This window comes from Dipodomys ordii, unplaced genomic scaffold (genome assembly GCF_000151885.1).
Source record: "Dipodomys ordii isolate 6190 unplaced genomic scaffold, Dord_2.0 Scaffold127, whole genome shotgun sequence".
Classification (NCBI taxonomy): domain Eukaryota; kingdom Metazoa; phylum Chordata; class Mammalia; order Rodentia; family Heteromyidae; genus Dipodomys; species Dipodomys ordii.
This window is the reverse complement of record NW_012267343.1, coordinates 2,921,101-2,937,449: the sequence shown is the minus strand read 5'-3', so window position 1 is coordinate 2,937,449 and position 16,349 is coordinate 2,921,101. Positions and strand designations below refer to the sequence as shown.

At 42.9% G+C, this 16,349-nt stretch overlaps 1 protein-coding gene across 1 annotated transcript in view; it reads right to left on the bottom strand.

The window, feature by feature from the left end:
* The window catches only part of Brinp1 (bone morphogenetic protein/retinoic acid inducible neural-specific 1), a 177,232-nt gene extending 161,228 nt beyond the window's left edge, over positions 1 to 16,004 (bottom strand). Inside the window, exon 1 of the mRNA XM_013030133.1 lies at positions 15,570 to 16,004. The gene's annotated coding sequence lies outside the window, so the exon portion shown is untranslated. The remainder of the gene's footprint in view (positions 1 to 15,569) is intronic.
* Between the last annotated feature and the right edge of the window lie 345 nt (positions 16,005 to 16,349).

Here is a 16,349-nt window from a genome sequence, read left to right as displayed (position 1 = left end):
TCATTTCATTTTCTAACCCTTTTTCCTCCTCTTGAGAGTGCTGTACATGGCATGTGTTTATTTTTTCAATTAAAGCAAATTAAACTTAATTTTGTTTTGAGAACTTTTTATTTTTTTTTTACAATTTCACAGCCCACAGTGAGATAATTGAGACCCTGCTGTTTCTGGAAGCACTATTTGGAGAGAGCAGGTCTAGATTTGGCACAACCTTAAAGGAAGCCTTCTTCAATCCTCCCGTCCCTCAGCACCAGTCTCTATACCGCCCTGCCACTGTGCTCATCTAGATGAAGTCTTCTGTCTGGCATCTGTAGGTCATTACCATGACTTGCAAAAGGACTGCCAGTCTTTCCCCATATGCCACCCCCCCACATACACACTTCCTTGTCTTTCTAAATCCCAAATCTGATGAAGTAATGCTTATCTAACCGTTATCAATTCTTTTCTAAAACAGATTACTTCTTCTGAGTCCTGAGGCTTTCTATGCCCTGCCGCTGGAGTCTTCATCTAACCTTTCCTCTTAGCTTGTTTTCCAGTCTCTCTGAAATATTTCCCCTCCCACTCTCCACCCAGAATGGCTTTCCCAAACAATCCAGCTCTGCTACTCAGCCTGTCACACATGCACCTGCTCTTCAGTGTTACCTCAGATGGCAAATTTTGTTTCTCTGTCGGACTGACAGTGGCCTCAAATGAGGAGAAAATCCCACTGATGGGAGATTTGTCACACCCTAGAATATAGCAGCTCCTCAAAAAATATGTTTGGAGAAATGATGAGGAGAGAGCAGCAATATGAAAGAATGGAATAAGGAGAATAAGAGGAAAGAAAATGCAAGAAGATAGTGTGAAAATGCAGACAAAAGGGAAAGAAGGAGGAAAGAGGGTAAAACTTATATTAACCTGGGAAACTTTCCTTCTCACTCTTTTTAGACATTTGTCTTAGTATGACCACCATTTCTGAAACAATATAGATCATCAGAAATGATTAAATTTAAAAAAATCCATACGTATAATATTCTAAATCCATACAGATAATATTCTAAATCCAATCTATAATAGTTCTGTCTCACGTTAGAGCTACCTACATATTATACAGGACACTATTATGAACTAATGATGGAAAACGTAAAAAATTGACATTTTTACAGAGTTCCTTCTATTACAGGACTTTTCCTAGCCTTCAATATGCTTATGTACATTAATGATTTCCAAGGAAAGTGTAAATCATGAATCCTTCCCAAAATGTATTGGACTACACAATACATTCTTCTCAAGTCTCAAAGAAATACTATGATAAAACATTGCTGATCAGAATCAGGAGAATGGGGTCCTAGACATAATGTCCCTGTGAAGAACAAATGTGACACTCATGAAGACCATCTAGATTTCATTGTCATTCAGAACTGAGGAATTGACCTGATCACTCCTAGGACTTCTTCCGGCTCAACAAGATCTGTGATGAAGACAGATGCAAGGTGGGAGTCATGCTTTTGGATTTGCCATTTCATACAAATGAAATGCTCTCTTCCTCTACTTTCACTTGTCCAGATTTGACCCACTTCCTGTACCATCACCTGCCTAAGCTCTTCCTGGACAGGTTGGACTAACATGATTTCAATCCTGAGGTTTCTTGCGCAAGCATTCCTCTCTGAGGCTATCTTCAATAGGGGACACCCTTCCACGAATTTGGTGGTCAGAAAATACATGTCATACATGGCGATGACAATATGGATGTTGTCACAGTCTTACATCTCCATTTGCTTCCCATGAGACCTTCAGAGATATGTCTAAATCTCGTTTGGCCTGCAAAGAGCTCAGCATAATGGTTTATTCTAAGATAGTCTCTGTTATTCAGAAGTCCCCTCTAGTGACCCTTTATAAAGTTAAACACACATTACACACACATCACACACACACACACACACACACACACACACACAGATTTCAAACCACTTTCTAAAGCCTTGCTGGGGACCCCTTATTTTGGAACAAGTGTAATAAAAGCAGAAAAAGCAGAGCTGCTCTCATACAAGTGGCAAGCTGGGCAAGATACCAGTTTCAGTCATTCCAGATCTGTCATCTCTCCCTGCCTCCTTGATGGGCTCCAGAACATCTTTAAAAACCCTACTGGATCTCAAACCTTAAGTTTTCAGATGAGGAAACTGAGTTCTAGAAGAGTACCTCATGTGCCCTAAATGTAAAAAGGGGAAAGCATGAGAGCAAAAGGCTCCTGCTGCTGAGGCAGTAGCCACTCAACCCTAAACAGCGAGGCTCCAAGTCCTTCCAGTGCAGACAATGAGCTAGGTAATGCACAGATGCACTGTGGTTAGAACTTTTCTTTTAAAGATGTAGCAGCCGTTACCACATACATTAAGAAGTATAAATCACTCAGAACATCTTCAGTGTTTATGAATGTCATTGCTCAGGCTAAGGTCAAGTGAGAAAAAGAACTGAGTCCATTTAAATGTGATTTAGGATGAATGACTTAGAGATGTAGATAACCCCATATAAAACATGCTCCTCTGCTTTAGGTTTTTTTTTTTTCTCTTACGTACCATGAATTGCTCACTGATCTCCACTTCTTACTAATTAAAATGCTGATTACCCGGGTAATGTATTCATTATAGAATATTAAGAAATACAGGTAAGCATAAAGAAAGGATGAAAGTCATCCATAACCCATTAGCCAAAGATAGCTACTCTTAAACAGGTGCATCTGGCAAAACAGCCATGATACAAGTGATAAATTTTATATGATATGGTTAAAAATGAGCCAAGGAAAAGTAAGTCAACATGGGGAAATGACCTAAGTGTCATTTACAGAGCATTTACCACATACGAGGTATACTGCCAAGTGCTTTTGTATGTGGTGTTCATCCTTACATCATTTCACATGGATATTGCTACATACATTCTACACATGAAACGTACTGTCTTCATTCTACATCACTTGACGTGATATTTTTACATGCACTTTACATATGATGCTTCCTGTCTTCATTCTTCCTTCTACTGTACACAGAGCATCCCTTCATAAAGTTCATAGAACATTCCATTAGCTGCTTTGTTTGGGCATGTGTTCCTCCCCAACCCCCAAACATTCTGATAGAAGCCCTGCTTGAAAGTTGGTGCACATCCAATTAATCGGAGAAATTTCTTAAAATCAAAGCATCTCCATCTTCTTTTTAGGGCAGAGACAGAGGTAGAGATTGAGATAAGAGAATCACAACCAAGATGGCGCACTTGCTCTTAGCCCTTACTTCCCAGTGTACACTCTGTCCCTGTCACACTTTCCATGGGCTCATATGTCAGCACAGCCACTGCTGAGCACAGCCCCCACCTTAGGAACATAATTCCTGTGGTCTCTGCCCCTATTTGTGCACCTGTCTCTCTTCCTGACCTCGCACGGATCTCTGCTCAGAAGTCAGCATCCCAGTGGGGGTTTCCCTCTCTCATCTACACAAGCCATCAAGCCCTCTCCCACCATGCCCATCTGTCACACATGCCTTCTTTCCCTAACCAGGTTCTATTTTTCTCTATTGTGCTTATCACCATCTGACATGAGGTATTTTTACTTGTTTATTTATATATCCTCTCCCTCAATTAGAACATTGGTTCCAAGATGGGGATGGGGGTCTTAGTTTTGTTCACTGCTGTATTCACAGCTCTTTCAACAGTGTCTGGCACAGACTAACAAATCAAGAGACGGCATTTGCTTTCCCCCTGGATTTTGTAAAGGAAAAAGAAATAAAAGTAACGTTTAATCAAAAGGCTCTGCATTCAATATACATTTTGACCAACATACTGAATGTCCTTTTCGTAAATTGTTGTTCCAAATCGCATCTACCATTTGATAGATAAGCGACAAGAAAACAAGCAAACGAATAAACAAAAAACATTTTGATGATGGCATTTGGTCTTACCTTGTACTTGCTTTTTTGGGAAACAATGTTTTGTTTGTTTATGCAGTTATTGGCCACCTGTACTCCATTTGTACATAAAAATTTTAGCTTCATATTATCTTCTGATAGCAGGAGATTTACCATGTCTGATTTCATGTTTTATTACTAGGAAAGGAGGAACTGGCTTCAAACAGTTTTGCCTATAACTACTTCTCTTGTTATCTATTCTGAACCATGTTTGATATTTTTCTTTCTCTCCCTTTTCCTCTCCCTCTCCCTATCTGCGTAAGTGAATATAGGAGAGAGACTCACATAGAAATATAATGCATAATTTGCAACATACGGCTGAGGACAAATGCCTATCACCTCCACCCTATTATTTCATGATCTGCTTTAAATGTGCAAAGTGTGTTAAAGGTAAGATCTTGGCACTGGGATCTGGCTCAAAGAAAGTAATTTGTCCTTGGACTGCTAACCCTGGTCTCAGGGGCACTTGAACTTCTACTTTTAAGGCATGAATAAACAAGCCAAGCTATGTTTCCTATTGAGGCATTGTGAAGTAAAATTGCTATTTTTAGAGACTCTGAAATTGGCAGCCAGCATGCCCTGGAAGAGTAGAAGATATCCATGACGCTGACAGACAAAGAAGGAGACAAAGTAAAATTTCAGACTGTTATAAAGAAGAGGTAAGAACACCTCTCTCCAATGGCACCATTTATAACATCTCCTAGAGCAAGTTAAGATGGATACCTTTCTCAGTGAGGCCCGTGTGAGACTGGTAATGAAGACAAAACCAATGTGAAGATTTGCTGTGGCTCAGGACCATAGAGATCAAATAGCAATCATCAACCTCAACTGTGGGAAGCCACCAAGTTGATAACAGCTAGACAATGCCTTAGACTAATAGAAGGAAGGAGGACAATAACATGAAAGAACACAGCATTACATGTGTAGCAACACACATGGGCTTTACGTCTGATGCTGTGATCCATCTTACATGGGAGAGTAAGTTTTAGCTGCTCTTTGTCACAATGTCCTTATCTGGGAAATGGGGAGGATACTGCCAACTTTAGAGAGTCACTATACAAATTAGATGAGATAATATAATGTCAGGACATGCAAGCCCTTGACAAAATAAATGTCACTTCTGGTGCAGAACGGAACCATGAGGACAAGATAAACAGCGTCCCCAGGGTGTCCAGCCTTCTGCCCATCATCTCCTTTCCCAAGTAGTTCTACTATTCCAGGGGACTTCATAAGTACAATGAACCGGACGTCAGGACACCAGGCTTCTTGAACCAACTAAAGTCAGGTTTGATTTTGAAGGGAAAAAAAGTATTGTAAAACAAGACAGGAAGAAAATCAAACAGGACTATGGGGGAGATGGCTTCCAGCTTTGATGGTGGATGGCCTTATGTTAATATCTGTGTCTTGACCACACAGTACAGAGAATTTCAGAATCTTAGCAATCTGGAGATCAGTCCAAAAGTGAAACTTAGATCTCCCCTATGAACCAGTGGATACCACTCTTGGTCAGTTATCCAAAAGATTACAATCAGGATACAATAAATACACATGCACATTTGCACACTCTGTTTGTTGCTGCATTATCCAATACAACCAAGCTATAGAAACATGTTGTATGCCTAACAATAGATGAGTGGATCAGAAAAAAAAATAATGGACCTAAAAATTTTATATGTAGTGAAGAGATTCAGGCTCAGAGTAACAAAGGACACCCTGTTTGCTATCATATGCTAACCTTAGATCTAAATTATAATAAACATATGTGAAAACATTTACAGGGCCATATGCACATATACACCAAGTTGACTGAAGTAAGGTGTACACAGGGGAGGATTCTGGTGGTATAAGTCCTTTGAACTTACAATTAAACAAAATGAATATCAGGAAGTGGAAACAAATTTTGTCTAAGGCGTAGATGACCTATTTCATCTGTGAGGTAATAAATGGAGAAGGGAATTGTGAGTAAATGTAGTCATAATATTCCATTTATATATGTAAAAATGGACCTAGGTAACTTGAGAAGATGGGTAGAGTTGGGATTGATGTGGAAGATAATGATGGACGAGGTGACACTGATCAAGATGGACTGTATTTATAAATTGGATTAAAACCTATTAGATTAAAACCCCTCTGTACAACTAACTACTTAAAGATAGTAAATGGAAGCCAGACACTGGTGGCTCATGCCTGAAGTTCTAGCTACTCAGGAGACTGAGACCTGAAGATAGCTATTCAAAGCTAGAACAGGTAGGAAAGTCCGTGAAACTATTATCTCTAACTAACCACCAGAAAACTGGAAGTGGTAGGTGACCCAAAATGGTAGAGCACTAACCTTGAACAAAAAGAGCTCAGGAACAGCACCTGGACCCTCAGTTCAAGGCCTATGACCAACCAAAAAAAAGTAATACATGATAGACGATATATAAATAGAAATAAATTTTTAAAAACCTGCCTTAGTAAATTTTCATACTTCCATGTCCTTTCCTATTTTTTTTCAATCTCAGGTTAATCATTGTTACATAAAGAAGTAGAAAGGAGAGATTCATTGGTAAAAAAAATGATTCTATAACTCCCTGCACAAGAGTACCTAAACCTCAATGATAACCTCACTCAGAAATAATATGGTAATGCTATATCATTTTGACAATCCACTGGGCATTTAAGGCCTCGATCATACAAATTCAATATATCCCCATGTGTCTTCTCTGTTCAGCTGCTTCCATTATGCCCATTTTACAGATAAGGAAACCGACCTGAGAACTTCAGGTAAGATAGCCAAGGTCAGAGAAAACTGGCAAGTGTGAAAACAAGCCTTTGAACTCCAGCACTGAAGCTTTCAACCACTCTTCTTGGATTCAAGTCCTCAGCAGCATACCACAAATTCAGGATAAAGGCTCAGACACATAGCATTATTGTTCTGTGCCTCGGTTTCCTCCTCTTTATAACGAGGAACATTCATATTGCCTTTCTGAGATTATTAGACCAGCCAGCAAATGTCCATTGCAGCACAAGGAAGTTGAGACAGGCTCAGTACTCCAAGAATTGCTTTATAATAGCGGCATTTCAGCAGTCTCTACATGTTGCAAGCAATGATCTTATGCTCTATACCAATGTATAATCCTTCCTGTCAGGAAAGAAATGAGAAGACAAGCAAAATTCTGGCTGACCTGGTAGTATTTTCAGCCATCATTTGTAAGGCTTCACTGGACTTTGAATGAAGCTGTCCTGTTGATATGCACTCAGAATAAAATTCTTTATGACTCAACCCCCTGAGCCCTCCCCAGCTTTGGCCATCCCTGAAAATGGCATTTGATGAGGACCACTTCATCTCAAAGAGCCATCTCTCCAAAATGTGTCCCGGCAGCAAAACTGTATTACCAACCCTTGCCAGGTAATCTATTTTTCAATCTTTCTCCTATACTCCTAAACATACCAAACTGCTGATTTCTGTTTTTTAATGGCCTCTTTGCTTGTACAGATTTTTTTATATAGTGACAGCAAGGCTCCTTGTAGAACCTTCCCCTATACTGTACCTATAATCTCCAAAAGCATTGAATTCTACAAGAAATTGAGCGTACATAAGAAAGGACATAGAAATGTCCTTTCTTATGACTGTTGTCTCTCTCATGGGATTCAGAGATGCTCTCCTAGGTTTATCTGGGGGCTTCCAGATAGTGTTGGGATTCCACAGCCCAACAGACTTTACTTTTGCAGACTGCTAGTTCTTAGAAAACAGACTTTAAGAACTCACCACTCAGTGTGGTGGGTGCCCTAAAATGTGATAATCTCTTGGATGTGTGCCCTGTCATCCTGAGTCAGTTTGTAATCTGCAGTCTGTCTGCTCCATGTTACCCCCAGGATTCATTCTCATCGAAGTTCCCACTGGCTCACTTTCAGAGCCTTTGAAAGACTAGATAAATTATAGCTCAGAGACCCCTTGGGGACAATACTGGATTAACCCTTACAGAGGGTTCTAGTTATTCAGATGGGACATTTCCTTTCTTAGAGCCCTGCCATTCCCACCTTGGTAGATTAAACAAAATGACTGTATCTTACTTTTTTAACTGCCTTCTGAACCTATCTTCCACCTTTGGTGGTGTGAGATGCAAATCACTTTGCTATTCCCAAGATGGCTCCAACACCTTTGCAGAGGGCTGAGCACCCTGTGAGAAACTCACATACCCTGAGACCTGAATTTATTCAGAATTATAGACCTCATGTTGTCATCAGCCTGTATATTCTGGTGTGTGGACAGAAGCAAATCTGGTAATTTACCATTCTTAACTTTCTCACACTCAGTCTTATTCAGACTCTTCCCTTTAAAGCACCTGCAATCTCTAAAACACAGATCCCTTGAGATAGACAAAGATCCCCTTTACTCTCCTAGAGAAAAAATTAATTTCACTTTCTTTCAGCCTCATTATTTTCTTAATTGTCTTCTTTGCCCCCTCATGACAAAGACTGACTGTGGATTTTGTAGACAGCCTTGTGGGCTGCTGTGTTCCGGGAGAATTGGGTTTCAGAATCACCATTTATCAGCCACTTTGTCTTGAATTGCAATCTGTGCTCTGAGGTATGAATTCTTTTAGATATGCTCATTGTTGAAAGGACACCTCCACCTTATGATGAAGCACAGGCACCATGCATGTCTCTCTCTGCTTTCACAAGAACTTGGTCATGCAGCATTTCCACAGAACCAGGCAATAGCTCTTCAGTGAGACAATGCATAGTTTGGTCCGTCACAATTTCCAGAAGGCAAGCTCAGAGAGGAGGAAAGATAGACTCATAAGGAGTCCAGATATATAGCCATAGGAGTCTGGATTAGAATGGAGAGCCCTATGCTGCTGTGCGCTTGCGGTATAAAACTTGGACTTAAAGGAGATATCAAATGAGAAGATGCAGTCTCTGATCTTCCAAAACATTTTTCCTCATCTTCATCACTAACTCCACTGATGTGCCCTTTAGACTTCCCCACCCCCAAATGTTTTACGAATTCTGAAATGACAACGATCAGTCTATTAGGAATGGTCATTATTGATGGGTTTGCATCTCTCTTCTAGTAAATGACCAGTACCTAGTAGGATTCATCAGCTTGTACCACCATCATTTTATTCAAGATGCGTTTCACAGACAAGATGCATAATAAGTATTTGCTGATTCACCTGATTCTAATTTTCATCTTCTATCACCTAATTTCATGTCAGTTATCTGTTCCCCATGCAGTGATCCTCTTGCACCTTTTTTTCTGTATTTACTATCGTTTCCTCCATCCTTTTTCTTAGACTTAGGTATTTCTGGTTGGCAGAAGGGGAAATAGTACTCAGAATGGACTTGAAAGATTAGGAGAATGTGTTGAATTGTTTGATTAAAACTGGGCACAATAAAAAATATTAAAAAACCACAATCCAGGGAGAATATCTGATGATGACCTTCTGTGAGTTTTCAAACTGTCTTCAATCTTCACACTCCCAACTAGGAATACGGTCAAGGGAAAGATGTGGAGGGCTTCAAACCCATTGTGATTTGACTGAACTTACACCTCTCATGTCACTCTCCTCATTCCAAAGCTTTGGCCATGCTGTATTGTAACCCATCATTTATGCTTTCTGACTCTTCCCCTGTGTAATAACTCCATTTATGTTTGTTATCTCAGCCTCTAATATTCTTCCTTTCATATAACCAAACATGGCTGGCTTGTTCTCATTTAAATCATGGGTATAAAATGACTTCCTCAGTAAAGGCTTTTCATGTCTAAAGCTGTACCATTCACATTCTTTTCTAACACCATTCCCCAATTATTTCTTGACATTTAATAATAAATGAATGCACTAGCTTGTCTATTTGCTTGTTCCTTTGTTATCCATCTCTCTCCACTCAGTCCAAGCTCCATTGAAAATAGAAACCCAATCAATCTACATTTCTAATGTCTAGACTAGCATGGTCTATAATGCAATCGTCACTGGCTAACATGTCTACATATTAAAATTTAAAATCGGTAGCATTAAATAAAATAACAATAGCCATGCTTCAAGTGCTTAGTAGTAACATGGGATTAATAGTTTGCTAGGTTAGACAGCAGAGAACATTTTCATTGTTCCAGAAAGTTCTATTTGATGACACTAACTTAAAGAGTTGCCAAATAATAGACACCCAACAGCTATTTACTGAATAATTGCATGAACAAATGTTTTCTTTTAACTGTCACCCAACTTAAGGCCTTTCGCTCCCTCCCTTAAAAGAATGATGAACTCAACAAGGGTCACAGAACCATATTGACATGGGAGGGAGTTTCTAAATAAATGTCACAGGAGATACTGCTGTGGAAATGGAAGCTTCTATTTAATGAGCGAACATGTAGGGTGACATGAACATACTTTCATGGTATATAAAGAACCAGTAACTAAAAAAGAAAATAATTTAAATCTGTGTAAATTCAGAGGCTTACAGACAAAAGGCAGATTTAGGGCCCAAATAGGGAACTAGCCTACGAATCTCTCCAAATACAACATAGGGTCTTTGTGTGGTCATGAACTCACTGTTGGTCTATAATATATCCGCTGTTGTCACTGTACTTGATTCTGGTACCCTGCATCTTGTATATACATTTGCCTAATTTGGGGAGGGGAAAGGGAATAACAAAATGCTAAAACAAGGACACAGAAAGACCCACTGCAACAATGATACCCACAAGAAGGTATATTGGAGATGAACTTTACAACTGGGAGAGGGGTGAGGGGAGGAGGGAGGGTGGTGGGGGAGGGAAGGACTGGACTCCTGGGAGAAAAAGGGAGGGGGTAATAATGCTTAACAAAAATATACTCATTGTCTTACTCATGGAGCTGTAACCCCTCTGTACAGTATTTTTACAATAAAATATAATTTTAAAATATACAACTGAGTAGCTGATTTATTATATGCCTGTTCAAAAATATTTTTTTTGTTTTTTTGATTCTTCAACAAAGAGGAAAAAGTCCATTATTGAAAATTCCTCATAAGTTTGTTTCTTGATTTGTTTGTTTTTAGATAAACCTCAGAGAAACCATTGAGATTTCTTTTTAATCTAGCAACATGGCACCTTCATGGTCTACGGACAGACAAGTCTCCTCGGCTATCTTTTTAACTCAATTATAAACTGGAAGAGCAAAGTTTAGGTAAGGGAGACTTAGTTTTCTGTCTCTGTGGGTTATGTGACCTTGAACAGTAAAAGGAACCGGTATGAGCTTCACTTTCCTCTTCTGCATGGGGGTGCTGAATCTGCCTTCCTGGGTGAGCAAAGAGATAAAGGGAGAGAACAAAACTAAAGATCCTAGCACAGAGCAGGGGGCAACTTTCGGTTCCAACTTTACCTGACTGCATCCTCACCCTTCTTCCTACATTGTTGGTATAACTGGTATGCTTTTGAAGCCATGATGGCATTGCTTTGAGCAAATATGAAGCCATTGTTAGAAGAGTGAGAGGCAGAGACAGAGCATGAAATGACAGTTGCTGCTGAAACTGGACATGGAATGCAAAAGCAAACATTGACAGAGCAACACTGTGTGTCAGTCCCTAAAGAGAGGGAAAAAAAACTCCTAAGAAAAGCATACTGAAACATACAAAACATACTAAAACTGTCTTCCAATGGAGCTATATTGCAAATCAAATTGAGACAAAAGCTAAAGAGAGTTTCTGACAAACCTACATTGACATATGGAGGAGAGACATTACTGATAAAATAAGGTTTGGGGGAAGATTATTTGGAAGGGGTATTTGAGACGGATGTCAAGCTGTGAGTAAGGTTAAACAAAGTAGAGAGAGGTAGAAGGTGGTGAAAAGAATGATAAAGATGCTTACTATCTTTATTAACAAGGGATTAGAATAGAAAATAAGGAGGGGATGACTAGAAGAGTGACACTGGAAGATCTGTCCCCTTCCCATGACCTCCATCTTGTGAATGTGGCTCAGTAGCTGATGTGTGAAGCCTTGGGTTTCAGTAAAGCAAAAACAGCGAGAGAAGAAGGGTATGGTGTATAAAACCTTAGTGGTCCGTTTTATTGATATGTACGAGTAACTTCATCTAAGAAACTGAGTGAGGGCAGAGGGGAGAAAGAACACAAATAAAGAAAATAATATGTAGCCTTATCCAACTGAAAGACCTTTTGGGAGAAATAGAGGACTTTTCAGTCAATAACATGAACTTAGAAGCACTAAGAAGGAGGTGTTGCACTTGAATGGAGTAGAGAAGAGTATTTTTACCATCCCCACCTAAACTGCTCCAAATATATGTTCATTATAGCCTGAGCTGGGCCTTCTAAGCTCAAGAGGAGCCCAACAGCTGATTTGGAATCTCTAAGCAGTTTCTCCTCAGTTGAAATGGAGTCACAGCTCCCCCTTCTGGGAGCTAAAGTGCTATCCAGTCCCGGAAAACCCTACGTGGAAAAAGGCTTTATTGCACATGGGCCAAAAACCATGAATATTTTCCCTACTAACTTGCCTGTACCCCAAAAAGAGCATCTAGAATACAAGGGAGAATACTTTGAATGAGCCTCACTCCAAATTGTCAAGGTTCTCTGATTCAAAGTGCTTTATATTTCCACTTCCCAGGAGCTATAGCCAGTCTTGAGTGATGATGCCTTTACATTTGGAAACCTCAGTTTTGTCTGAAGGCTGCAATTCTCTTTGGGGGAAATGTAGAGGGTGCCTCTGTGCATGGATATATGTGTACAAAGGAATGCATGCATGTGAGTCTTCATATTCTCCTGTACCTGCAATATAAATGAATGCACAGAGGTAAGATTCTAATTAATATAAAGAAATCAATTTGCTCCATGTATTTGCTTTAATGGGTGAGCACACTGCTTTCTAGAAAGAAAAGTTTTCCTTAGTAAAGACTTAGGTAGAGTCCAGATTCTTTGCTGGGTTTTGTTTTATAGTCCTACTCAGTATTAAGTCCCTGCTTGGGTGTAATTATCAGAAGGTATTAGAAAATTTCCTTTTGCTTTTACTCTTTTTCTCTTCGTGTGTGTGTGTGTGTGTGTGTGTGAGAGAGAGAGAGAGAGAGAGAGAGAGAGCAAGATGGGGAGAGCAAGGCAGAGAAGGAGGGGAGAGGGAAAGAGAGATAGACATATTGGACCCTTTCTCTCTGGGGTCATATTTCCACATGAAGAAGGTCAGAAATTTATCTCAGAGATCAGAAGTTTGATGAAGGAAAACAAACTGTGTCTTGAATGGAAGCATGGTGGTGGGTTAAGGAGTGAGTTCCTGAGCAGAGTAGTAGAGTGCAAAGGATACTATGTAGCTGAGAAGCAACCTGGGTTCCAGTTTTCAGTATGCCACTAATTCACTAGAGAATCCTGGGAAGTCCTTATCTCCTCTCTGAGCCACAAAGTCCTGTCTGCCTGCTTTGTTAATATTAATTCCAGCTCCAATCCTCTAAGAATGGGAAAACAGGAAATCCAAAGAGATTCCAACATGGGAGTCTCTTCCTCTCCCTTTACAAACACCATCCACCCCCCCCCACACACACACACACATACACACAAAATGAACCAGGAAGCTAGGTTCTAACCCAAGTGTTCAGACATAGATTCTCTGGCTGTGCCTTTGGCCTTGGCCATGGCTGTGACTGTGGCCACATAGGAAGACTTTCAGCCCCAGGGATCAGCCGGTAGCCAGAGAACGGTATGTCTGTAAGTGTCTGCAGGTAGATCAGCCATCAGCAACCCACCCCACCCCACCACCAAGACAGGCTTCTGCAGATATGTTTGCCTGCTTTTCTCTTCCCTAAAAGGCACATAGGTACACACACACAGATACTTTGGAGGCAAGTATGTCTATGTCTAGCCCTTTTCCAGAGGCCTTTTCAGTGCTTCCTTCCAGAAGCTGCTGTGGAACCACCATCATCTCATCTCTCAGCCTGTCTTCTAGCTTCACTGCCCATGGGCAGAAAGCAAGAGCAGCTGCCGCTTACCTTGAGAAAGTAAGAGAGCTGCCGAGTGTGGAAGCCATGCTAAACAGCAGTAAAACTCAGCGTTTTTTGCTGAGTAGGATAAGCCTTTAAGAGACAGCCGGGAATCAAATCAATGGCTGGCCTTAGAGCCTAAGCCCAACACTACCATAGCCACAGTGGCCAAAGGACTTAACCATGGAGACTCCTAAATAAAAGGCAGGGAAAATCAGAAGGAGGGCTTTAAAAACCCAAACTGTCTTCTTAACAGACCTTCCCATAGCCCTCTACCCTTGGCAAGAGAGAGAAAGAAGATACAAACCAGACAACAATTTAACTCAATTACCAACCTCATTCTGTCATGGATTCTCTGCCCACAGTCCCCAACTGTAGATGTCCCTCTGTACCGAAATGCACACACACACACACACACACACACACACACACACACACACACACTCATCTGCTTTTGCCCAGTATCCTCCTAACTCCAGTGGAGCCACTGGGAGGTAATAGTTTTAGAAGAGATTCCCTGGGGGCTCCCCCAAGCCTGGCTGAGCTAGGGAAGAGAAGATTCTGTCTTAGGTCCTGTCCATCTCCTGCCCCCAAATGAAATGTCCCTGAGACCCTGTAGGACCGTGCTGGACTGTGCCATGTCCCCTGGGGACACTTTCCCCTGAGAGGATCTACACAAACTTGCTCAGATCCTCCCTCTCACCTCCCCAAAACACCAGAAGCAGGAGGTGCTGCCAGGGAGCTCATTTCTGACTCCACCAACCCTGGCTTCCCTTTTCTCCAGTCTCCAGTAACCCAGAGGCTCTCAGTTCCCATCCGAATTCTGGAGTGGAATTTAAAGCCACAGCCTCTCCTTCGCGTGGAGCTTTGGACCTGGTCTCTTTCTTATTTAACGTCAGGTCCGAGTGTGCAGGCAGGATTCCAATCCTTTGGAGGAATTTTCCTTCAAGGGTACCCTCTAAATGGGCTTCAATTCGATGCCTTCCATATCCCCAGATCCTTAGCCCCGGAGGCTCAAGAGGAAGCCCAAAGAGAGGATTTCCTGATAGCTACGTGATCCTGTAGTACAAGATCCTTCCGTGTAGACTGGGGAGAGACCTAATTGAAAAGACACACAAACGCACACATACAAACGCATACATACAAATATGCACACACAAACACACACATACACACAACGAGCTGTAAGTAGGTTATAGGACCTCTCTCTTTGCTCCTTCCCCTGGGCAAACACACACACACACACACCACGCACGCACGCACACACACACACACACACACCAAACATCACAAGCAAAGGACGCCCACACATACACACACTCACACCACCACCACATCAAGTTCCTCCATGGTGCCCACGTCGGGAGCGCGCGGAGTCGGAGGGGGACGGGTGGAGGGTGGAAATGCACACGACTTACTAAAAACCCGCATTTAACCCTTCGAGCCGCAGGTACTGGGGGACACCCCCCTCCCCTCTGGCAAACCCCTTCCCCCCCTCTCCCCGGCCCAAGCCAACCTGAGAAGACTTGGCGGCCAGAGGAGGCAGCTGGGATGTGGTGGGTGCTGGGAGGGGAAGGGGGGAAGGGCGGGGAAGGCGAGGGCGCCCCGATTGCGGTCCGGGCCCCCCCCCTGCCCCCCCTCCATCCCGCAGCAAGGGCAGAGCGAGCGGTTGCAGGCTTTCTGCGCCGGGGCCGGCGCCGCCTTACCTGGAGTCAATGTCCGTCCCGGGCGGAGAACTGCGGGCGGACGCTTTTTATTCGTCTGGATGGGAAGTTGGGAGAACCCAGCGTCCAGCTCGCATACCGGGTTCGGCGCGGGGACTGCGGGCGTGGGGGTACCTGGCTCCTAGCAGCCTGGCTCATACTCAGCCCTAAAGTCCCCTAGGCTGGTCCCGAGGACAGGCATGAATGCCGGCTGCAGAAGGCGGTCACTACTCCGTCTGCCTCCCGGCTCTCTCCCTCTCCCTCTCTCTTGCTCCCAGCTCGCGCCCCCTCTCTCTCCTCTCTGGCTCGTTCTCTCGCTCGCTCGCCAGCGCTCTCCTCCTCTCCCCCCTCCCTCCCCGCAGCCAGATCAGTTCGCAGCCGTGGGGACCCGGAGTGGAGCGCGGCGCCTGGCGAATGGAGAGCGAGGGCCGAGCGCGCGCCGTGCTCCCCCGGCGGGCGGGGAGCGGCGGCGGGGGCCGGGCTCGGCTGGGGCGGGGCTTGGAAGCCGCCAGGCCGAAAATGAATGGGGGAGAGGCTCCCGGGAGGAGGGGAGAGGCAGGGGTGGGGGTGGGGGGGGGGAAGGAGGAGCCCCAGCATCCCCGGTTGATTCCAAGGAGGGTTTGGTACATCTTTTAGGCGGAGGAGGGAGAGGAGGAGAGGAGGGAGGGAAGGTGGACGCCTGGGGGGGGGGGCGGCCTGGGTGGGTGGGCTGAGGCTGAGGCACTGCAGAGTCTCACGGGTCTGGGAAAAGGGGTGCGGGATGTGTGTGTGTGTGTGTGTGTG